The sequence below is a fragment of the Oryctolagus cuniculus genome, chromosome 19, assembly GCF_964237555.1.
Source record: "Oryctolagus cuniculus chromosome 19, mOryCun1.1, whole genome shotgun sequence".
NCBI classification, from domain to species: Eukaryota; Metazoa; Chordata; class Mammalia; order Lagomorpha; family Leporidae; genus Oryctolagus; species Oryctolagus cuniculus.
In genome coordinates, this window is record NC_091450.1 from 51,264,980 (window position 1) to 51,291,067 (window position 26,088).

Genomic DNA, 26,088 nt, shown 5'->3' on the forward strand with positions numbered 1-26,088 from the left:
TCTGTGTTCCCCACTGACTTCCAATCTGCATGGAAAGACTGACAGGGGGCTGGGAACACACCTATGATTATCATGAGCCCTTAGCCTCTCAACATAACGCAGGCTCTGGAGCTCAAACTGCCTAAGTGGAGCACCCATAGGCAACTGGCTCTCAGAAGTTCTCAGCCTCTCCAAGGACAGAACAGGTTAGTGCGGTGGAGTGGGTCTTCTGCACCCTGCATCTGTGGGAGCTCTGGTACTGAGACTGTGGGAACCCAGGCATGCAGGAGAGGGTGCACGGTGTAGCTGGTTTCTGGGAGATTACTGTGTGTAGCTCCACAAGCTCAGCACCCTGGCTGCCTGGGGTGGGTCACTGCAGCAGGATCTGTGCTCACACTGAACACTGCCAGACCATTTGTGGCAATCATGCAGAACCACAGAACCACAGAACCACAGCTGAGAACAGCACCCACTGAGGGTTAACAACAGAATTCATGAGGCAAATCTCTGGAAAATTAACAAACAAAAAAATGAAGAAGAGCAAATTAAAAAAGTGAAAAATAGGTTGGAGATGTATGGGATACTACCAAATGACACAATATAGGGTCTTACGGGTTACTGAAGGCATGGAAAAAGAAAATGGATTAGAAGGCCTTTTAGTGAAATAATTACAGAAAACTTCCCGAATCTGGAGAAAGAAAGTATGTCCAAGTACTAGAAACACACAGCACTCTTAATATACATGACCAAAAAAGACCTTCACCATGACATATTGTAGTCAAATGCTCCACAGTAAAACATAGAGAAAAGATTCAAAAATGTGCATAAAGGGAAATGTCAGATTACTTTCAGAGTATCTCCAATTAGACTCACAGCTGACTTCTCATCAGGAATTACTACAAAGGGCTGTAGCCCAACACATCAGGAAACCTAGAAGAAAAACATTCCTGGACACACACAACCCACAAAAATTGACCCAGGAACACACAAAAAAGCAAACATACCAATAAACAAAAAAGAAATTCAATCAGTAATGAAGATACTCCCAACAAAGAAAAACCTAGGATTGGACAGTTCCACTGCTGAATTCTATTAGACATTCAAACAAGAACTAAAACCAATTCTTCTCAAGCTATTCAAAACAACTGAAAGAGAGGGAAGCCTTCCAAACTCCTTCCATGAAGACAGCATCACCTTAATTCCTAAATCAGAAAAGGATACAACAGAGAAAGTACACACAAATGTCCCTGATAAACACACACAAAAATCATCATCAAAATACTAGCTAGTTGAATACAACAACATATAAGAAATGATCATTCATCTGGACAAAGGGGGTATTATCCCTGGTACACAGTGATTATAAACATTCACAAATCAATGTGATACACCACATTAACAAAGTGAAGAACAAAAATGATATGATTATCTCATTAATAGCAGGAAAAGCATTTGATAAAATACAACACCCTTTCATGATGAAAACCTGAAGTAAAAAAGGTATATAGAGGATCCAAAAGACTCTACTTGGAGATTATTAGAACTCATAAGTGGTCCCAATATGGCAGAGTAGGGAGTGAGCTTAACTCTTTGTTTCTAGCCCAGGAGATGATAGTTTAAAAAATGTGGAGAGAGTGTAATCTCAGGAAAGAATTAGTGAGTCAATGGCAGAGGAAACTCTACCGAAATTAGAGAGACAGGTGGACCTACATGGCAGGCATGGATGCACATTGCTCAGGACTCCAGTCTACCCAAACAAGAGCCTATGGACCAGCACTGGAAAGTGAAGTGAGACAAGACCACAGCAGACCAAGCAGTGGCGAAAAAGCTGCAGAAAGAGTCTAGAGGGAACCAGGCTTGGAGCCCCATGAGAGATACTGTACTAGCCAAACTACAGGAAAAAAAAGAAAAAGAATGGGGTGGACACGTTTCTCTCTCCCAAATCAGTTTACAACAGCGTCCTGTAACATACCATTAGAAGGGCGTGATTTTGGATATACATCACAGGTGCACCAGCTCGTATCTCTGCCCAGCAACCACCCAAGTGGAGACTCCTGATTCTGGTGTGGAGAACTAACAGGTGGCCGATAGCTTGTGACTGTGTGAGGTGCCTGTATTTGGACAGGGGAAAAAACTGAGGGTGTGTGGGAAGACTCACAGTGTGGCTAGGACTTTCAGCAGTTACAGTGGGAGACTTCATATGCTCAGGGTTTCCTGGTTACCTGGTGAGAGATACTGCTAGGGAAACTGATCTTACACTGAGGAATGCACAGATCCTTTGTGTGGACCTTGGGACAGAGCGGATAAATATAATACAAACTTGGGCTAGCACTCTAGCCTGGGTCTCCATTGAGGAGAGGAGCTCAGCTGCACAGAATAAATTCCCTTTTGATAAGAGAGAGAGAGAGAGAGAGAGAGAGAGAGAGAGAGAGAGAGAGAGAGATTTGCCACAACAAACCTGGGTGTGTCACCTTGGGCATTCCCTTATCCCTGGAGAACTGAACAGAGCTCTCTGGCCACACCCACTATAAGCCTCTAGATATTCACTAAGAAAACCTTCCACTTATCTACACATAGTCCAAAGATAAAAGTTGCCACAGCAAAAAAAAAAAAAAAGAGACAGAGAAAGAGAAAAACAAGTATCTCCACAAATGCCAAACAATAAATACACCAATTCAAGAAACAAGAATAGGAAGACAATATGATGCCCCCAAAAGAACAAGACATGTTGGAGCCAGAACTGTGGCATAGTGGGTAAAGCCGCCATCTGCCGTGCCAAGATCCCATATGGGTACTACTTCAAGTTCTGGCTGAACAATTTCCAATCCAGAGCTCTGCTCTGGCCTGGAAAAGCAGTGTAATACGGTCGAAGTCCTTGGACCCCAGCACCCACATGGGAGATCTCCATAAACTCCTGGCTCCTGGCTGCAGACTGGTGTACAACGGCCATTGTGGCCAACTGGGTACTGACAAGCTGATGGAAGACTTCTCTCTCTCTCTCTTTCTCTCTGCCTTTTCATCTCTCTCTGTGTAGTGCTTTCAAATAAATAATAAATAAATCTTTAAAAAATGAAACTTCAATACTAGATTGTGAAGATGATGAGATAGAAGAAATGAAGAAATGGAATTCAAAAATTGATTGTAATACACAGAAGTAATCAGAAGCAAATGCATCAACTACTGAAATCCATATTGGACATGAAAGAAAATTTGTCCCATGAAATTGAGATCTTGAAGAGAAATCTCAATGAAATGAAAAATGCAACAGAACAAACAAAAATGCAGTGGAGACCTTTAACAATAGAATTGATGAAGCATAAGAAAGATATCAGCATGGAAGACCAAGCACCAGAAACTATATCATCAAACAAAAGAAAAAAGAGGAATTTAGGAAACAAAAACAATTCCTTATTAGAATGCGAACATGAAGAGATTGATGCAATGCTGTATAGGGAATTTGAAAAACTGATTGTAGGTTACTTAGAAATCATCAGAAGTAAATCCCTGAATTAAAGAAATCCATAGATGACATGAATGAAAAATTTTTCCATGAAATTAAAATTTTAAATAGAAATGAAATGAAATGTTACAAATCAAGAACTCAATAGCTCAAATAAAGTACATGGTGGAATATCTTAACAACAGACTCAGTGAGTCAGAAGAAAGAGTATCTAACTTAGAAGACAATTTTCTTGCAATTTTACAGTCAAATCAAAAAAAAAATGAAGAAGAAGAAATCAGAAAACTTAAAAACAGTCTTGGAGATTTATGGGAAAATATGAAATGACCAAACATACAGGTCTTAGGCGTTTCTGAGAAAGACAGAATGGATTTCTGAGAAGGCCTTTTTAGTGAAGTAATTACACTGAACTTCCCTAATTTGGAGAATGAAAGGGACATCCAAGTACAAGAAGCACACAGATCTCCTAATAGACATGACCAGAAAAGATCCTCACTACAACATATTGTAGTCAAAAACTCCACTGTGAAACAGAGATTCTAAAATGTGCATAAGAGAAATGCCAGATAACTCTCAGAGGATCTCCAATTAGACTCACAGCTGACTTCTCATCAGAAACCCTACAGGCTAGTAGAGAATGGCACGATATATCCCAAGTCTTAAGAGAAAAAAAGGTCAACCCAGAATACTGTACCCCACAAAGCACTCATTTATCAATGAAGGGGAAATGAAAACCTTCCAAAACTAAGAAAGTGAAAGAACTTGTCATCATTCGTCCAGCCTTACAAAAGGAAGTGCTTACTTAAGGAAGCACTACACACACAAATATACAAACATGCTCATCACTATGAAAGAAGGTGAAGGCAATTCCCTAATAAAACAACAAAGGAAATCCACAGGAAAACCAGGAATATTTATGGGAAAATGGTAGGGTCAAGTCACTATCAACAGTCACCTGGAATATAAATGGTCTCAACTCTCCAGTTAAGACACAGACTAGCTTAATGGGTTGAAAAAAAGACCCATCTATTTGTGCCTACAACAAACAAATGTCACCTACAAGGATTTGCACAGACTGAAAGTGAAATGATGGAAAAAATTATTCCACACTAACAGAAACCAAAAAAATAAAAAGCTGGTGTAACCAACCTAATATCAGAAAAAACAGACTTTAACACACAAACTGTTAAAAGAGACAAAGAAGGACACTGTATAACAACTGAGGGATTAATTTAACAGATGTGACTATAGTCAAGATATATGCGCCCAATAATTACAGGCCATCTGACTACCTAAAATAAATGGTAATGGACCTAAAGGGAGTAATGCACTCCAACACAATAGAAATGGGAACGTTCAATACCCCATGTTCAGCAATGGACAGACCAACCAGATGGAAAATTAGCAAAGAAACAACAGAGTTCATTGACATATAGAACAGATGCGCCTAATAGATATCTATAGAAATTTTCATTCTACAGTTGCAGAATACACAATCTTATTACCAGGGCATGGAGCTTTCTCTAGAATAGGGCACAGAATAGGCCATACAGCATGTCTCAGGAAATTCAGAAAAATCAAAATCATACCATGCATCTTCTCTGACCACAATGGGGTGAAACTGGAAATCAAAAACTCAGGAAACTCCAGAACAAATATTAACACGTGGAGACCGAACAAAATGCTCCTGAGTGAACAGTGGCTCATAAAAGAAATCAAAAGATAAATCAAAAAATTTCTGTAAAACGAATGAAATGGCAATAGAAAATATCAAAGCTTATGGGATAAAGTAAAAGAAGTGTTAGGAGGAAAGTTTATACCAATTGGTGCCTAGATCAAGGTATTGGAAAGGCACCAAATAAGTGAGCTATCAATAGCTCTCAAGGATCTAGAAAAACACAGGAAATGAACCAAAAATTAGTAGGACAACAGAAATAATTAAAATTAGTGAAGATATTAACAAAACTGAAATACAAAACATAATACAAAAGATCAGTAAAAAAAAGCTGCTTTTTTGGAAAAAAACAATATACCATCAGGCCAACTAAACAAAATGGGAGAATACCCAATTCAATAAAATTAGAGATGAAAAAGGTAGCACAACAACATATACCATAGAAATAAAAGGAATCATCAGAAATGATGACAAGAAACTGTATGCCAACAAATTGGAAAACCTAGAAGAAATGGATAGATTCCTGGACATATACAACATACCTAAACTGAGCCATGATGAAACAGAAAACCTAAACAGACCATTAACCAAGAAGGAAAGTGAATCAGTAAGACCTTCCCAATAAATAAAAGCCAAGGACTGGATGACTTCACTGCTCAATTCTATCAGACATTTAAAGGAGAACTAACTCCACAATTCTTCTCAAGCTATTCAAAACAAATTCATTGGTGGGAATCCTCCCAAACTCCTTCTATGAATCCGGCATGATTCAATTCCTAAATCAAAAAAACATACAACAGAGAAAGAGAATTACAGAGCAATTTCACTGTTGAATATACACACAAAAATCCTCAGCAAATGCTACCTAATCAAAAACAACAACAGATCAGAAAGATCCTTCACCCAGACCAAGAAGAATTTATCCCTCGAATGCAGGGATGGTTCAACATTCGCAAATCAAACAATGTGATACACCACATTAACAAACTGTGGAACAAAAACTATATGATTATCTCACTCAGTGCAGAGAAACCATTTAACAAAATACAACACCGTTTCATGAGGAAAACTCTAAGAAAACTGGGTAAAGAAGGAACATTCCTCACCACAATCAAGGCAATTTATGACAAACCCAGGGCAAGCATCCTACTGAATGGAAAAGTTAGATGCACTCCCAGTAAGATGCAGAACCAGACAAGGATGCACACTTTCATCATTGCTAATCAACACAGTTCTGGAAGTTTTACCAGAGCCAACAGAAAAGAAAAATAAATTAAAAGGATAAAATTAGGAAGGAGGAAGTCAAATTATCTCTACTTGCAGATGACATGATTCTGTATGTAGTGCATCCAAAACACTCCAATAAGAAACTACTGGAACTTATAAAAGAGTTTGGTAAAGTACCAAGATATTTAACAAACCAGAAATTAATAGCCTCTGTAATACCCAGACAATGCCATGGCTGAGAAAGAACTTCTAAGCTCAATCCCATTCACAACAGCTACAGAAAAATTAAATACCTTGGAATAAATTTAACCAAGGACAGCAACTAAATCTAATAGGATTACACAACAATAAAGGAAGAAATAAAAGAAACAAAAATGGACAAATCGTCCATGTTGGTAGATTGGAAGAATCATTATCATCGAATGCCCACACTACCAAAAGCAATTAATAGGTTCAATGCGATATCAATCAGAATACAGATCTAGAAAAGAGATGCTTAAATTTATTTGGAAACACAGGAGACCCCAAAATGCTAAAGCAATATGAACAACAAAAACAAAGCCAGAGGCATCACAATATCTGATTTCAAGGCATACTATAGGACAGTTGTACAGCCTGGTACTGGCACAAACAGATGGATAGACCAATGGAGCAGAACACAAACTCCAAATATCAACCCATGCTTCTACAACCACCCTGTCTTTGACAAAGGAGCTAAAATCAATGCCCAGAGCAAGGAAAGTCTCTTTAACAAATAGTGCTGGGTAAACTGGATCTCCACATGCAGAAGTATGAAGCAAGACCTCTACCTTACAGCTTACACACAAATCCACTCAACATGGATTAAAGATTTAAATCAACAACCCAATACCATCAATTTATTACCTGACATTCAGGAAAACAGGCAAGACACTATCATAGGCAAAAGCTTGTTGGAAAAAAACACCAGAGCACTGGCAATCAAAGACAGCATTTACAAATAGGATTACATAAAATTGAGAAGATTCTGCACTGTAAAAAACACTCAACAAAGTGAACAGCCAACCAACAGAATGGAAGAAATTGTTTGCAAACTATGCAATTGGTAAAGGATTAATACCAGATATATAAAGAGCTCAAGAAACTCAACAGCAAAACAATCTAGTTAAGAAATAAGTGAAGGAGATAAACAGACATTTTTCCAAAGAGGAAATCCAACAGAGACATGCAAAAATGCTCAGGATCACTAACCTCAGGGAAACGCCACCCAAAACCACGGTAAGTTCTCACCTCACCTCCATTAGAATGGTTTTCATATAGATATCAACAAACAACTAATTGCTGGTGAGGATGTGTGGAAAAAGGTACCCTAATCCACTGTTGGTGGGAATGTAAACTGATACAGCCACTGTGGAAGATGGTATGGACATTCTTCAGAAACCTGAATATAGATTTACAATATGACCCAGCCATCTCATTATGGGGAATTTACCCAAGGGTAATGAAATCAGCCTATGAAAGACTGATATGTACCCCCATGTTTACTACAGGTGAATTCACAATGGCTAAGATGTGGAATCAACCCAGATGTGCTTTAACTGAAAAAAGATAATGAAATTTTGCAATATGTGCACCACAGAATACTACACAGTCCTAAAGAAAAAAAAGAAATCCTGTCATTTGAAGCAACGTGGTTACAACCGGAAAACATTATACTTAGCAAAATAAGCCAGTCTCAAAAGGACAAATACAATATGTTCTCCGCAAATTTCTGTTAATAATTAATAGTGTATCTATAATGTAATCCACAGAAGTTAAACTGCCAATTTCAGATGTGATTACTTTGAACAGCCATTATCTCAAATGCTGAGGAACAGGTTTTCTTTTTTCATACTATTCCTTGAACTCTTTACTTACTATAGAGGTAATCATATGTGCATAAAGTTAATTGAAAATAGATCTTATGGGCTGGTGCCATGGCATAGCAGGTAAAGCTGCCACCTGCAGTGCCATCATCCCATACTGGGGTTGGTTCAAGTCCTGGCTGTTTCTCTTCTAATCCAGCTCTCTGCTATGGCCTGGGTAAGTTGTAGAAGATGGCCTGAGTCCTTGGGTGCCTGCACTTGTTGAGCGACCCAGAAGAAGCTCCTGGTCCTGGCTTCAGATTGGCACAGCTCCAGCAGTTGCAGCAAACTGGAGAGTGAACCAGCGGAGGAAAGACTCTCTACCTCTCCTTCTCTCTCTGCGTAACCCTTTCATATAGACAAATACATAAATATTTAAAAAGAAAAGAAAATAGATCTTCACAAAAAATGAGAATGCGAATAGGAGAGGGAGGAGGAAGAAAGGTGGGAGTACTGATAGGGTAGAAAATAATCACTATGTTCATAAATTTATGTTAATGAAATTTATGAAGTTTGTGGCCGGCACCGTGGCTCACTTGGTTAATCCTCTGCCTGGGGCACCAGCATCCAATAGGAGCGCCGGGCTCTAGTCCCAGTTGCACCTCTTCCAGTCCAGCTCTCTGCTGTGGCCCAGGAAGGCAGTGGAGGATGGCCCAAGTGCTTGGGCTCCAGCACCCACATGGGAGACCAGGAAGAAGCACCTGGCTCCTGGCTTCGGATTGGCGCAGCACCAATGCGGCCATTTGGGGAGTGAACCGATGGAAGGAAGACCTTTCTCTCTGTCTCCCTCCCTCTCTCTCTCACTGTCTATAGCTCTACCTTTCAAATAAAAAAAATTTCAAAAAAGAAATTTATGAAGTTTGTGTACCTTAGATAAAACATTTTGAGCAAAATATTTATAATAACAGTAAAAAATGGTAATCTATAAAAATAAAAATGACATTGAAATGCTATGGTTTGAACAGCCTTTGTCTCAACTGTTGAGGAGCAGTTTTATTTATTTCATACTATTTGCTGAGCTCTAATAAGTATATGCTTAATCTTGTGCATTTAAGGTTAACTAAAAATAAATCTTACTAAACAAATAAGAAAGGGAATAGAGATGGAGGAGGAAGAAGGGTTAGAGTGCAGCTGGGAAGAAATACTATCTTTTTAAATTTGTATTTATGAAATGCACGAAATTTATATAACTTTAATTTTTAAAAAAGTCAAAAAAAATCTCAAGAATAAAAGTTTGAACTAAATAAAAAAGGCCCTACTATATAATATCTATAAGAAACTCACTTCACAAGGACACACATAGACTGAAAGTGGAGGGCTAGAAAAAGATATTCCACACAAACAGAAAATAAAAACGAGGAGAACTGGCTATCTTGATAACAAATGAAAAACTTGAAATCAAAAATTATACAAAGAGATAAAAAGGACATTGCATTGATTAAATTTGATTAGCAGAAGACATAACAATCATTAATATATAAGCAACCAACACAAGACCACCCAGATATACACAGAAAATACCATTAGACCGAAAGGCAGAGACATTCCTATACAACAATAGGGAGTAAGTTGAACAATGCACTCTCATCAATGGACAGATCATCCAAATACAATATAAATAATGACACATGCCAAAGCTAAAATATTACATCAAGTAAATGACTTCACAGAAATTTATAGGACATTTAACCTAAAAGCTACATTCTTCTCATCAGCACACTCAATTTTTTTTTTTGGATATATCATATATGGGTCCACAAATCAATTCTCAGCAAATCTGAAAAGACTGAAATCCTATTAGGTAACTAGGAATAAAGTATAAGAATAAAAATTGAACACTCATAAATATTTGGAAATTTAACTAGATGCTACTGAATGATGAGTGATCACTGAAGAAATTAAAAAGCAAATAAAACCTATCTTGAAATAAATGAAAAGTAAAACAAAACATGTGAAACACTGTTGATTACAGCAAAAACATTAAGAGGGAAGTTTATAGCATACAGTAGTCATATTTAAAATGAGAAATGCCAGCCGGCGCCGCGGCTCACTAGGCTAATCCTCCGCCTAGCGGCGCCGGCACACCGGGTTCTAGTCCCGGTCGGGGCGCCGGATTCTGTCCCGGTTGCCCCTCTTCCACGCCAGCCCTCTGCTGTGGCCAGGGAGTGCAGTGGAGGATGGCCCAGGTGCTTGGGCCCTGCACCCCATGGGAGACCAGGAAAAGCACCTGGCTCCTGGCTCCTGCCATCGGATCAGCGCGGTGCGCCGGCTGCAGCGCGCCGGCCGCGGCGGCCATTGGAGGGTGAACCAACGGCAAAGGAAGACCTTTCTCTCTGTCTCTCTCTCTCACTGTCCACTCTGCCTGTCAAAAAAAAAAAAAAAAAAAAAAAAGAGAAATGCCTAAAATTCAAAATCAAGTGATACATCTCAAAAATTTAGATAAACAAGAAAAAACAAAACCCCAAACAAGCATGAGATGAGAAATAAAATGGATCAGAACATAAATAAATGAAATAAAAAATATACTAGATCAGCAAACCAAAACTTACCTTTTTAAGATGATAAAATAGATAATCTTCAGAGAGGATTCCATTTTAACAGAAGAGGAACATGAGGCTTGGAAACTCATCCTTCCACGAACAACTCCCCCAGCTACCAAACTCTCAACCACTGGGAAATGTGGTGTGTTCCTCAGTTTCATGGCAGAAGTTCAAGGACAGAAACAATCAAGAAAGAAAAGCAATGTAAGTGCCCCGAGGTGGAAGAGAACTTGGCACCATCACGGACCTGAGAGGCCAGCATGGATGGGGCAGAGGAGGAAGCTGCATAAGGTCAGATTCAGAGAGGTCCCATGAGGACACTCCTGCTGGTGCCTTGGGACTCATTCTGCCCCATCAGCCTCACTTCTCTGCTCACAAGGACTCACTCCCTGATTATGCAACACAGGCAGCATCATGCTGTGTCACCAGGGGCAAGTCACTCAGCCTCTCTGAGCCCCAACTTCTGCATGTGAAAATGAGAATAACGTGTATGGAGCAAAAGCCCCACTGTGAAAAAGTGACTGCCTGTGACATTCACCAAGGGGGAACCCAGAGAGGTAGACCTGCCCTTCATTTCCAAAATGAATTCCAAGACGACCATATCATGGAGAGGTGGGAGGGTTCACAAAGACAAATGACAAATCAGAGAAAACAGTGGCTGTAACTCAGTGAGAGAAAGCAGTGAAGTAACATGGTGATGAACAAAGCACTTCTGCCTCCAGGTGCTGTGTGGGTTGGCCCAGGACTCCTCACTCACCCAGCACAGCCGTGACCCCGTGGCTGGTTAGTTAGCAATCACTATTTTCTCCTGTGCATGGTTCTAACTGTTCCCGCAGGGGCATGCCATCATGAGAAATGTCACCTCCCTGGGGTCTGTAAAGAACCCACTTTCCTAATCACCATAACCGCCACAAGATCAAGTGCGGCAGAGAAGCACCTGTGCCAGCCAGCACAGCCCAGGTGCCTATTGCACCTGCCCGCGTGCTGCACCGACACATGGGGCACTCAGCCCGTATCTCTGCTACTTTTTGCTCAGAGAAGGAACTGCAGGAACTGGCAAGAGTTGCCACATTCCTGCCCTCAGAGTCCCAACTCCAGATGGCCCAGTGGTGTTGGTGCCCAAGCAGAAAACCGGGCAACCCTGAAAGGTGAGGCTTGGGCCTGACAGAGCCACACCTGCCCAGGTGCTCCAGGACCCTCCCCGTGCCCAGCACGCACTCACCACTCACTCACCACTCATGTTCACCCACACTGTGTACCCCAGGAGTGGGAGTCTCTGCAGCTGCCACGTGGCCTGGGGGTCAAGTGCTACGGGGGACCTCATGCCGAGCTCAGGCCAGTGGACACCTCCTCTCCAGCAGCCACAGCAATGTGCCTGGAGCTTGAAGAAAGTTTGTAAGAGTCAGGAATGGGGTAGAGGAGCTGTGTCCCAGCCTGGCCCCGCACATGCAAAGGTTCCCATGGGAGCACACCCCCAGCCCCAGCCAAGCTGCAGCTCTCTAACAGACACACTCCTGTGTGGGTTTGTCTCCAAAAAAGTGGCCAACCAAGAACCGTGGGCACTTACTGGCCTGACAGCCAGGAGCTGCAGTCCCTTGGTCCCTCCCTCCTCACCTGGGGGCCACTGGGACTTGCACCCTTAGCTCACCACCTGTGGGAGGCCGGCTCCTTCACAGGCCCAGCCCCCATGCTCAATGACTGGAACCCTCCTGAGCTTCCCCAGGATGTCTGCATAGATCCCGCCTGGGGCCCGGCCCTATCCTTTCTAGAGCAATAGTAGACAAAACATGTCAGTTTCTTGAAAGAGGCTGCTTGGCCTCCCCAGGTGAACATTCTTGGCAACACTGTTTTGCAAAGCTGAAATACAAGTCTTTCAAAATCCACTTTGGTAAAGAAACAAGTAAAGCAAGGGCCATGAGGGCTTTGTTCTACAAGACTCTGCAAAGCAAAAGCAAGGCTGCAGAAGCACTCAGAGTTGAGTTTCCCGGTGAGCTCCCAAGCAGGAAACAACGAGAGGCAAAAAGCCCTTCTCACTCATGCTGCAGAGCCCTGGGAAACAGCAAATTCCATGTGCCTGTCTTCCTAACCCTTTGCCACTCATTCATTCATTCATTCATTCATTCATCCTTTTGTTGCGTATTCAACATTGATATGGGAGGGTCGTTTGGCCCAGAAGTAAGATTTGTCTGGGGATGCTCCCAACCTAATGGGGGGTGCTTTGGTTCCAGTCCCAGCTCCCTTGTGGATTCCAGCAGCTTGCTAATGTGCACCCTGAGAGGCAGCAGTGCTTGGGTTCCTGCCATCACATGGGAAACTCTGAGTTCTGGCCTGCTGGGCCTGGCCCTGCTCCTGCTGTTGTGGACATTTTGGCAGTGAAAATACAGATAAGAGTTCTCTCTCTCTCTCTCTCTCTCTCTCTGTGTGCGTGTGCGTGCGCGTCTGTGCATGATGCCTTTCAAATAAAATACATTTAATGCAGTTTTTCAAATACACACATAGGGGTGAGTATTTTGGCTCAGCAGGTTCAGCAGCTGCTTGGGATGTGCATATCCCATAGTGGAGTGCCTAGTTGAGTCCTGGCCACTCTACTTCTGATCCAGTTTTTGTGCTAATGCACCCGAGAGATGATATATGATGGCTCCAGTACTTGAGGACCAAGGTTCCTAGCTCCAGGCTTCTGGCTTCAGCCTGGCCCATCCGCAGCTGTTGCTGGCCTTTGGGGAGTGAATCAGCAGATGGAGGATCTGAAAATATCTCTTTTTCATCCCCACTCCTCATTTTAAACAAATAAATGTTGCAAAACATAGAAACCACACACACTGATCATCAACTCCTATAAAGCCAGTAGGAATTTGAAGGGCAAAGGTGTGCAGAATAAACTTACTGGGGGGTCACAGGTGGCCTCCTCAGAGCCAGCCCTTGAGCTGAGACCTGGAGGATGAGGAGGAGTGATGAGGAGGAGTCACCACAATAGCAATCCCAGGGGAAATGAAGCCAGAGGGATGACTCTTCAAGGACAACACTAGTTACTGCTGACCAGTAGGAACAAAGTCTTAATTCACCACATTCTGTAAGAACCAAAGCACAAAGCACAATACCTAAATATTTTGAAAGTTTTTGTTTTGTAAAACAGAGGGACAAAGAGGGATTGCATTTTGTCAACCCAAGTTTTAGAACCAATTATATGGCCACCTTTCTGCATACTGTGCAGAAACAACAGTCCCTGCCCACTCAGAACTAAACATGCTCTACGAATATCATAGTTAAAATAATTCCAGCATTTCAACATCTAATCTGGAAGTAAAAATAACCTGTACTGACTGAGGTATCCAGGACCTTAGTTTCCTAAGTGCAACAAATATCCTCAGCAATTGATACTTACTTCTTAAAATTCTAGAGCCATTCTCTGATCTAGTTGCCTCTGTTGAGTCCCACAGTCCCAATTAATCTAATAATATGACTGGGATACATACATTTTTACATTATGTGTTTCCTCATATAACTACATTCATAAAGATAATATAACAGAATACATTCCTCAGGAATTTTCACAAAATTAGGGAAACACTGGGTATCACAGAGGAGAATCAGAGTTCAGTGGGCAATGACACACACACAACTGTCTACTTGGGTTTCCCAGTCAATGCTATCACTGCTGTGCTGGAGAACCTTCAAGGCACACTGAGATAAACCATCTTAGCAAATCAGGAAAAACAGGAGTCAAAGCCTGAGAGCAGAAACTTCCTTTCTGGATGACCAGATCCATTTCTCAGTTCCTATCCACTAAGTACAACTATAAATCCAGAAAATAATACCAAAAATCCTGGAAATTAATACAGTGGCTGGACGTCTTCATCGCCCACCTGGTGGTTCACCCATCCTGGCATCAGCATTCAGCCAGGCAGGTTCATTCCTTCTGGAACTATATGTGATACCTCTGAGCACATATACATTTTAAAGTACAGTTATAACATAACAACATACAATTTATGATATGTAACAAAAATAATTTATAATATAAAATACACTATTTAATTTGTAGCATACAATGTAATACACAATTTATTCTTCCTTCCATCTGGCTCCTGAAGGCCTGAGTGTCCCTGACCCATGTTCGGGGCCATCACATGATATGCACAAAGAGTTCAAAAAGACTCACCAGGCGAGGATGGATGAACCTGAGTCAGAGGCCCAGTGAATCCACTACCACTCCTCAGACACCAGCGGCCCAGCCTTTCTGCAGGTGTTGCTCATCATGGAGCTCACCTCCTTGTTCCAAGTCCAGCGCCGGGGCTCTACACGGCATCCGAGGAAGAATGCTGCAACGCTGGACACCAAGAAGCTAAAGGGAAATAGTAGGACTGAGCAACACTTTTATAAAATTGGTATTCAATGGCAAACTTAAGTTCTGATGGAAATACTTTCTGGTGCCAACCAATCAGAAAACAAAGACCCAGACTGTGTAGGCTGGCACAGGGAGCATGGCTTCAGGCAGCTCCTGATCTGGAGCTGTCAAAAGTAGGCAGCAAGGTGAGGCGAGCTCAGGGTAGTGGGGCCACAGGTCTTTCATTTGTTTCACTTTGTTCTTTGAAATTATACTGTGATTCATTTTAAAATTTGACAGAGTATTTTTCATTAGGCACCTCTCTAATAAATAAAAAGAAATAACATTATATCTATGTACATATAGTATATGTTTTTTTTAACATTTGGAAATTGCCAGGAACCACATGAGATACCAAAACACAATGGTGACCAAGACACAAATTTGCCAAGTTCTCTGTCTGTTGTACTCTATTTTACTCTATCCATCCCCAAACCCTTAAGGAGAAAGAGTCTCCAGTTGCTATTTAAAAAATCAGATGAAATTAAACATCAGGAGAAGCCCGCAAATGAGAATACAAAGTGCTGGGGAAAGTATGGTTGAGAGGCCGAGACCACCCTCCTTCAGGAAGCTGTGGAGCAACCTGCAGCACCTTACTCTGTAACAGAGCGCTGGGGCTCAAGGTGCAGAAGTGCCCTCTGCTAGACACCTGGCCAGTACACAAGTACAAGTATGGCATATTCTACGAGATGACCCAACCAGAGCATGGGAGACGTGTGTATATCCCTGCCTCCCTCTCAGTAACTCTGCCTTTCAAATTAAAAAAAATACTATGTATTGGGTATGTGGCTGCACATGAGGGTACTTCAAAAGGTTCATGAGAAATGGAATTAAAATAGCTTGCAGGAGCAGGCATTTGGTTTGGCAGTTAAGATGACAGTTGGGAAGCACATGTCCCATACCAAAGTGTCTGGGTTCAGCTCCCAGTTCCATCTTCTCAATCCAGCTTCCTGCTATTGTGCACACTATGGTGCAGTGGGTTTTATATCTCCCTCTCTCTCAAATAAACAAAATATTTAAAAATGCTTCAAGATCCTGCACAATCTCCACAAACTTGTTAGAGATCTGCACATGCTGAAACTTTAAGTACAAAACATGTCCATTAATCTGCATGAACAGCAAATGCCTCCCAGTGTGTTCCCTCCAGGGACCAGGGGAGGAAGTTGGGACTGGGGTCTGAGCAGGACTTCTACATTATCATTAATGTTTTACTGCCTTTAAAATGTTGAAACCAATGTGGCATGTCAGTCTTCTTTCTCCACTTCTCCACGGTGAGTGCTGGGGTGGGCATTTTATCAGATTCTGCACTCTTGGTTTGGTTTTTTTTTTTTTTTTTTTGCTCAATATTGAGCAGAAGAATTCTTGTTACTTGACTGTGTCCCTAGACATGCTTCCCCCATCTTCATGTCAGTGTATGGTCTCCAAGGACTGAAGTTATTCCCTAACGCCTCTGAACATGCCAGGGGCTTGCATCAGGACTGCGCATGCAAGGAGGGATGATGGAGGGTGGAAACCCAGAGACCTCTACAAGCTTTGTTCTCGATGGGCTTCTTTGGGCTTGCTCTAGCTATGGCCAAGGGCACGTGGCCCACACCCTCCTGGGGTGAGTGTGGGAACATTGGGCTTGTTGGGGTTGAGGGGTTTAACAAAGATTCCTGTGCCCTTTCCCAACCTTACACCCTGTGTGAGTACCCTGGATCCTCCGTGGGTGCACAGATGCCTGGCTAAACTCCAGGCAGTGGATGACAACTTAAACTGCCCTTGATGTGTGTTTCTCTGGGGACTGAAATCACCGTTACAAACTTGCTGCATGTAAAGGCTTAACTTCTGGAAATGGCACAACAGAATTTTACAACGGCAGGATTTTCAAGAATGGGATCCAGGGTGGCCACTGGAAAGGGAACAGAATTTTTTGCCAACTCTCCCACCCAAATTTCTTCTCCTGTATATATTTCAACTGCCCTACAATTGAGTCACATTTCGATCAAGATTTCACATTTCTGAGTATTCCACCTGCAGGGTACCCCTCATAAAAGGAAGAACGAATTCATTAGCCCAGCTCTTGTCTCTGCGCTGGCAGCAATCACACTCTCTAAGAGGATCGCGTGTCTCACATGGATTTACCTGAGGTTTTTCCTGGCATTTGGACAATTATTTAAAATGCTAAAAAGGGTGATGTAGAAACAGGATTATTGAGGTGAAGAGGAGAGGAAGGGAAGTTGTCACAGGACCATGACTTCCCAATTGAATAGTTCCTTTCTCAGGTCTGTGTTAATTGTAAAGAAGTATACTGCCTACCACACACACACACACACACACACACACCGCTCAAGACCCAGGACAGAGAGGAACTTGACCTCTATGCTAGAGGTTGATATTTTAGAGCGACCCTGTACTCTCCTGCCATAAACTCACATGGTCTGCTGACTGTCATTAACGATGGCCAGAAACTTCATGCATTGCTAAAAAGTTATTACCTAATTACCGAGGGCAACACAAGCATGGTGCTAAGCAGCATTGTTCATGCGTCACCTCAATTAATACTCACAATAGCTTCTCAAAACAAAATCCCCAGGAAGCAAGGTCAGCATCACCCAGGAAAATGCTAGAATCACAAATGCTTGTACTGTTGCTACTTGAGACATGCCAACATGCAGAGCCCAGTCTCTGATGTAACAAGCTCTCCCCAAAAATCTGATGTGTGCCAAAGTTGGGGAATGATCACTGAGAGAGTGGGGGCTGTTATAATTTCACAATGAACACCTCAGGCCCAGAAAGGTAAATTGATCATTCAAGGCACAGAGAAAGCAGAAGACACCATATTTGAAACCAGACAGGCTAACTCCAGAGCCCAGTCCCTCAATCACAGTGCTACAATGCTCGTTATCCGAGGAATGAAGTATGGATTGAATCAGTGAGCATCAGACAAAAATATGCCAAATGAGTCTGCAGTGATAACTCTAAATCTCAACAGCTGAGCCAGTGTTGGGCCACAGAACAATGAGACTTCTCAGAAACAGCAAATTGACTCTACATCCACCAAGTTGGTAACAGTCAAATAAATTAGAGGCTGTCCATTTGATGGAATCAATTCAGCTCTAAATGTGATGGTTGCCAAGACATCCAATGGCCCATAAAAATACTTAGTGTATAAGGAGGCAGGAAATACTAAGTCTGAGACCAGAAGCACCAGTATGGGCAGTTTTTCCCCAACAGTCACAAGTGGCTGAGGACTTGGGAAACTGGGGGATTTAACAACCTGTGGGTGTGAATGGAAATTGGCAGTTATTCTGCACCAAAACTGGGTCATAGATATTTAAATTTAAAAATATGCATGACTTATGACCCCAAACCCCCACTTCTTAGAAGGAATCACATGTGCATAGTCAAGCTGGATGATTATCACTGCAGATCAACACTTCTAAGGGGGAAAATCTCACAAAACGAAACTGCAATCATTACGTGGATTGGATAAATAAATCAGGTTTCTTCTATATTGAAGAATGTGATCTGTACATTATAAGAAACCTAGATATCCCTGAGATACAGAGAGAGAGAGAGAGAGAGAGAGAGAGAGAGAGAGAGAGAGAGAGAGAGACTCTCTATACCATTTGTAAGTTTCTTGAATACACTGTTAGGAATAAAGTATAAAATTAATTATCTTAAAAGCAAAAGGATTTGAGATAAAGGGAGAGGAAAGCAGAGTGAAATTAAACACAACAGAAATCCCAAATGCACACACATCACATTATCTATTTTCAGTGCATATTTTCATCAACAAACATCTAAACAAGCGACCACTAAACTGCAATCTCACTTTAGGAGATAAGCAAAGAGCTCTCTCTTACTGGCAAAGAGTATGCAGTGGGGCCTCTGGCTTCTCGGTCTGCCCGTAGCAGCTAACCTTGTCCTCAAGGATGTAGGAGAACTTCTCCAACACGGAAGAGACGGCAGTGGTTAGGATGCTGAGACCGCCCCTCACTCTCACCTCCAGGCTGTAGTCTGAATCACTGTAGGAGACTGAAATGAGTCATGAGGGAAACTCTTTGGAGGTGTGAACTTTATGCTTATAGCAAATTGCAGCATGTTCCAGCCACACCTCTCGTGCTCAGTGGCCACATCTTATACAGTACAGGTCTCTACAGTCAAGAAGATCTCTCAGCAGCTAGGTTCCATCAGTCTTTTTAGGATTTGTAGTTCTGAAGCATTTCTCCTGCTGAGTGTCACCTTCCTTATTCTGGCCATACTCACTTCCATCACTTTCCAAAACATCTCTGCTTCTTGCCCTTCTCTTACATCCCTGATGACTTCTTATGGAAGCCTCTTCCTTCACTCACCTCCCACACCGTCAGCACTCTTCCCAGGTTCTGTGTTACAGCCACTGTTCCTCTCTCAGTTTATCATTTTCTTGGATATTTTAGCCATTTTTAGAGTTAAACTAGAGATGATGATGGCTCCCAAATCCTATATCTAGCCCTAATAATTCCCATATCAAAATAACTGGACATTCATTGTACCCCACCAACCAATTCAAATCAACAAACTCTAAAACTGACCTTACCATTTACCAACTCAAAACGCAGTGCATGATACTTGTCTACCAGCCAGCCAGAATCTACAGGAATGGGTCCTACCAAGCAGAGGCTGGAGAATTTACCTGCCACAACTTGGGGGTGAGGTACAACCAACACTTAGTGTATAAACACCAGAGAGGATGCTAAAGTCTTTAATGAATAAAACTACTCCCCACGGCTACGAATACCCAAATGTCAAGAGACCCATTGCTGAAAATCAGCTTTTTTTTCTTCCTTTTTATTTATTTATTTTTAATATAAATTTTATAAATAAAACCTTAGGAATACAGTGAATTTTTCCACCATACCCATCCTCCCACCTACACTCCCACACCACTTCTTCCTCCCTCTCCCCTTCCCAGTCCCATTCTCCACTAAAATTCATTTTCAATTAATATTATACACAGAAGACAAATTCTATATTCAGTAAAGATTTCAGCAAGTTGCACACACACGCACTTACACACACATACACACACACACAGTTTGAGAACTAGTTTTTCGGCCACCGCCGTGGCTCACTAGGCTAATCCTCTGCCTTGCGGCGCCGGCACACCGGGTTCTAGTCCCGGTTGGGGCGCCGGATTCTGTCCCAGTTGCCCCTCTTCCAGGCCAGCTCTCTGCTGTGGCCAGGGAGTGCAGTGGAGGATGGCCCAAGTGCTTGGGCCCTGCACCCCATGGGAGACCAGGAGAAGTACCTGGCTCCTGCCATCGGGTCAGCACGGTGCGCCAGCCACAGCGCACTGGCCACGGCGGCCATTGGAGGGATAATCAATGGCAAAGGAAGACCTTTCTCTGTCACTCTCACTGTCCACTCTGTCAAAAAATAAAAAAAGAGAACTAGTTTTACAGTTAACTCTCATAATGCAACTCATTGTGGACAGAGATCCTGCATAGGGAGTTAGAACACAGTGACTCCTGTTGTTAATTTAACAATCTCACATATGAGGTCAGTGAAACAGCTTTAAAGCCATAGCTGTACCTGTATGGTGTGGAGCCCAGTGGCTATGCTTATTCCTGTCCCTTTCACAGACTCTGGAGTGGGGCCCAGAGTCGGCACTTTAACAAGCTCCCCAGTTGACTGTTAAGTGCACTAAATGGTAAGAGTCACTGCTATGAGGCAGAGCCAACCTCAGCGTCAAAGAGATTCACGCATTCTTCTTCAATGACAAGCACTGGATCACTTGATACACAATAAGAAGCTGAAATTCAAAGTCTGAGTAATCCCCTAACTTCAGTCTTTAGGATCAACACCCTCGGCTTTCATGGGAGTTACTTTATTAGCACAATCCCAGAGAAATTGACCCATAAACTTCACAGTACAAAGTAAAGAGTGTGTTCACTGCACAATTCTTTTCTTCAGTCCTAAAGCTCACAACTTGTTTCTTGCCAAGTTGAAACTCGGAAATACAGAGCCATGTTTGGTGCTCTGCCCACTGGAGAGGCTGCAGCAAAGGCCACTGCAGGAAAATCTTCAAACCTTTTCATTTTATTAAGCTTAGTATATATTGTGAAACACACGAAAGATACTGCTCTTGAGATACAAGGATAAAAATAGAAGATGGATGCAATAGCCGGAGCTAAGCAGATTTGAAGCCAAGAGCCAGGAGCTTCCTCCAGAACTCCCACACAGGTGCAGTGGCCCAGGGACTTGAGCCCTCTTCTACTACTTGGCCAGGCCACAGCAGAGCTGGGACGGAAGTGAAACTCCTGAGACTCGAACCAACACCCATATGGGATGTTGGTACTGCAGGCGGCGGCTTCATCCACTATGCCATGGCTCAGCCAACCCGCAGCCCCAAATACCTAGGCTGTTCCCACTTGTAAATCCAGATTTCTGCTCATATCCCTAAGGAAAGCAGAGGAAGCAGCCCAAAGGCTTAGGCATCCAAACCCACATTGGAGTACTGGATAAAGTACCTGGCTTCTGGTCTGTCATGGCCCACCCTCGGGACACTGTAGCCACCTGGGGTAGGGACCCATACATTGAAGATCTCTCCTACACTGCCTCATCTATAACTCTGCCTTGCAAACCAATCTTTAAAAAGTAAAAAATACCCTAAAGGCATTCGGATCTGGCTGAAAAGCCCATGAGAGTATTTCAGGCATGGAAAGCCAAGACACTCTGGCAAAAGATCTCTGCGAGTGAGATCCCAGTGGAAAGAACAGGTCTTCAAAGAAGGAGGTACCTTTCTCTGAAGGGAGGAGAGAACCTCCACTTTGACTATGACCTTATCTAAACAAGATAAGAATCGGAGAACTCAGAGGGCTTCCATAGCCTTGGAAACTCATGACTGGAGCATAGGGAGACTACTGATGCCATAGACAGGAGTGTCAATTGGTAAAGTCAACAACAGGAGTCACTGTGCACTTACTCCTCATGTAGGATCTCTGTCCTTAATGTGCTGTGCATTGAGATTTAATGCTATAACGAGTACTCAAACAATATATTTCACTTTGTGTTTCTATGGGGGTGCAAACTGTTGAAATGTTTACTTAATGTATACTAAACTGATCCTCTGTAAAAAAAAAAAAAGAAACTATCAACTCCCAACTTGACTCTCACTGGGATTAAACATGACAATAGGTCTGATCTGATTTCATCATCATTTAAAAAAAATCATCTATTATTTTTCACTTTATGTTTCTGTGTGGGAGCAAACTGTTGAAATACTTACTTAATGTATACTAAGCTGATCTTCTGTATATTAAGATAATCGAAAATGAATCTTGATGTGAATGGAAGGGGAGAGGGAGTGGGAAAGGGGAGGGTAGTGGGTGGGAGGGACAGTATGTGGGGGAAGCCATTGTAATCCATAAATCGTACTTTGGAAATTTATATTCATTAAATAAAAGTTAAAAAAGTAAAAAATATCTAGTACTTACTATGAGGTGTCAGAACCTTGGACAGGCTGGAGCAGAACACAGAGGGATTCTTGGTGTTTCTCTAAGCTTCTGCCTTCTCCTCCGTGTGTGCAGTCTGTGAAAATTCACTGGATTACATGCCAGTTAATTCGAGTGCCCCGTGCCCCCGTGCCCCTGCACACATACCTTACACTGCTGCACAACCCAGAGCAGAGAGGTCGTGAGTCAAGGCCTCTTCTCATGGACGTGGCCAAGGCTACATCTGGCCAGGCACAGGAAACCCCCAAAACAGTACCAGGACCGTGGGAAAAGTTCTTCCTCTCCCAACCACCCACCACACCCTCCAGGACTCCTGTCACACTCCCCCTCCCTTTCCTTTCTGCAACACGCCTTTCTTAGCTTCGTTTCACACCTCCCCCCATTCATGCCACCTTTTCATTCTCTCCCATTCCTCTCTGCTCCCGCCTCTCCCTTGACACTCTTCCTCCTCCTACTATCCCCTTAACCCCCTTGCATGCACACCCCAGCCCCCGCCCACACCATGACAGAAAGGCCAACACACCAAACTCAACACAGAAAGAGCATTTCTGTTCTTCTGGAACAGGAACTCAGTAAGAGGCATTCTCTTCTGGAAGGAGCCAAAGAAGAGAACCGAGCATAGTAATTTCCAGAAGCCCAAGGTAACTGATGTGGCTGCCTTGGGTCCAGCCTCTCCAGATCCAGGCCTGACCCTAGGGCTGCTGGGTCACCCTCATGCTCTGCCAGCAGGTTCAAGGATGGCTCTTCATTGCTTGAAAAGGCTCTCGGGTTGAGCCAACGCACTGCGGACTCCCACCTGAGCACATCGGGTCAAAAGGGGCTACACATGTGCACGCACTTCCAAGGAACAGTGCTGGGCGCAGGCGCAATCCCCATGGGCAGCTGCCATGGCACCAGGGGACGCACTGGCACGCTGCCGCATCCAGGGTCTGACACAGCAGGGCCACTTCCAGTCCCTCTGCTCCAGACTGTGACCCAGGGGGGCTGTGGCTGATGACCCAGGTAGTCTGGACCCTACCTCCAGGCCTTGTGGGAGTCCTGAATGGAGCTCCTGCCTCCTGGATTCTGCCTGGCCCAGCCCTGGCCATCAAAGCCATGTGGGGAGAGAAGCAGTGCAGGGGCCATCGCAAACAATATTTCTCTCTCTTAGTGATCATCCATATGGGGGTTCACTCCACAGATGGCCATAAAGGCTGACACTGGGACAGGCCAAAGCAGAAGCCAGGGACATTTTATCTGGTGCTCCATTCTGGGTTCAGGGGCCTAAGTCCTTGTGCCTTTTCCCTCTGCTTTCCCAAGCTACTTAGCAGACAGCTGGATCCCACGGGGAACGACCTGTAGGAGAGGCAGGCACTGTGGGGTCAGGTGAAGCCACTGACCACAGTGCCGGCATCCCATATGGGCACTGGTTTGAGTCCCAGCTGCTCCAGTTCCAATGCAGCTCTCTGCTGTGGTCTGGGAATGCAGTAGAAGTCCTTGTACCTCTGCACCCATGCAGGAGACCCCAGCGATTCTCCTGGAGCCTGGCTCCTGGCTCTGGATCCCCTCAGCTCTGTCCATTGTAGCCAATTAGGGAGTGGACCAGCACATGGAAGACACCTACTCTCTCTCTCTCTCTCTCTCTCTGTGTGTGTGTGTGTAACTCCTAATTTCAAGTAAAAAATATCTTTAAAAAGGCAAAATTCTTTTAAAAAAGGAAAACATAGCTCTAAATAAAATACTACGTCAAGGCCAACTACTAGAGTTTATCTAGAATTTGATACTATATGCACTACATGCCCTACTAACAAAGAATTTGAAAAAGAGTTTAACTCAATCTTTTTTTTTTTGACAGGCAGATTGGACAGTGAGAAAGAGGCAGAGAGAAAGGTCTTCCTTTGCCGTTGGTTCACCCTCCAATGGCCACCGCAGCCGGTGCACTGCGGCCCACGCACCGCGCTGATCCGATGGCAGGAGCCAGGTGCTTCTCCTGGTCTCCCATGGGGTGCAGGGCCCAAGCACTTGGGCCATCCTCCACTGCACTCCCTGGCCACAGCAGAGAGCTGGCCTGGAAGAGGGGCAACCGGGACAGAATCCGGCACCCTGACCGGGACTAGAACCTGGTGTGCCGGCACCGCAAGGCAGAGGATTAGCCTAGTGAGCTGCGGCGCCGGCCTTAACTCAGTCTTAGAAAAGGTTTTGGTACCCATTCATTCTCTTCTTCCTTACAAACATTCTGTGTGGTATGATTTCTGAATTATACATGAGGAAATCTTTGGAATTTATTTATTCAGACACTTATATACCCATTCGCACAAGGACTTGAAACACCCGTGATCTACACGGTTCTCCACGGAACACAGGTCTGCTTCCCAATCTCCAATCTCCATAACTAGCCTTGCTTTTAAAGTATGGATCATGTTTGAAATAGGACAAATCCTGTGTTCCACAAAGCAAGATAGAATATAAAGGTAGCATCTGAGGTCACTGTTGACATTTTCTACGTGCATGTTATCCTGTTGGTACTTTTTCTCTCATTTCTCAATGTTAGATACAAATGGGGATGGAGAAAGTTCAACTACCCCTATGTGCAGATGACATGATTCTATATATAGGAGATCCAAAAGATTCCACTAAGAGACTCTCCAAACTCATAGTAAAGTTTGGTAATGTGGCAGGATAGAAAATCAACAGCCTTTGTATACACCAACAATGTCATGGCTGAGAAAGAACCTCTATGACCAAACCTGTTCAAGTAGCTACAAAGAAAATAAAGGACCTTGGAATAAATTTAGCCAAGGAGGTCCAATACCTGAGATTCACAAAAGATTAAACAAAAGAATAGAAGAAAACAAAAAAATTGAGATGCTTCTGCACTACAAAAGAAACACTCAGCAAAATGAAAAAGCAAATAACAGAATAGGCAGAATTATCTTCAAAGTATGCAACTGATAAGGGATTAAGTCCCAAAAACTTTCAAGAAACTCAACAACAGCAAAACAAACCACCCATCAAGAAATATGCAAGGGACTTCAACAGGCATATTTCAAGAAAGGAAATCTAAATGGCCAACAAACACATGTAAACATGCTCAGGATCACTAGCCATCAGGGAAACGCAAATCAATACTACATTGGCCTTCAGGATGTGGGGGAAAGACAGCGTAATCCACTGCTGGTAGGAATGTAAACTGCTATAGCCACTGTGGAAGACAGTATGGAGATACCTCAGAAATCTGAATATAGATGCACCATATGAGCCAACCACTCCAGCCCTGGGAATATACAAAAGGGAAATGAAATCAACATACAAACAGTTATCTCTGCCCTCATATTTACTACAGCTAATTACAAGAGCAAAGATACGTAAGCAACCAAAATGCACATCACCTGAAGACTCAATAAAGACATTATGGGCTACGGACACCATACATACATACACAGACTGCACAGCCTGGCTATTGTGCATCCTGCTGCAATGAGC

General features: G+C 43.1%; 1 protein-coding gene and 1 long non-coding RNA gene across 10 annotated transcripts in view; both read right to left on the reverse strand.

Annotated features, from left to right (window-relative positions):
* Nucleotides 1–19,183, reverse strand: part of LOC127489817 (uncharacterized) — an 80,146-nt gene extending 60,963 nt beyond the window's left edge. For 4 of the 6 annotated variants that reach the window (XR_011384590.1, XR_011384593.1, XR_011384589.1 and 1 more), the window contains exons 1-4: nucleotides 18,997–19,181; nucleotides 14,924–15,106; nucleotides 13,649–13,832; nucleotides 10,774–12,145 (exon numbers count right to left, since the gene is read on the reverse strand). This is a non-coding gene — a long non-coding RNA (uncharacterized lncRNA). Of the gene's footprint in view, nucleotides 1–10,773; nucleotides 12,146–13,648; nucleotides 13,833–14,923; nucleotides 15,107–18,996 lie in introns of all 6 variants that reach the window. The other 2 variants (XR_011384591.1, XR_011384594.1) reach the window with 2 other exon arrangements.
* LOC108175467 (glutamate receptor ionotropic, NMDA 2A) overlaps nucleotides 1–26,088 on the reverse strand; it is a 290,700-nt gene that overhangs the window by 257,126 nt on the left and 7,486 nt on the right. The window lies entirely within an intron of this gene.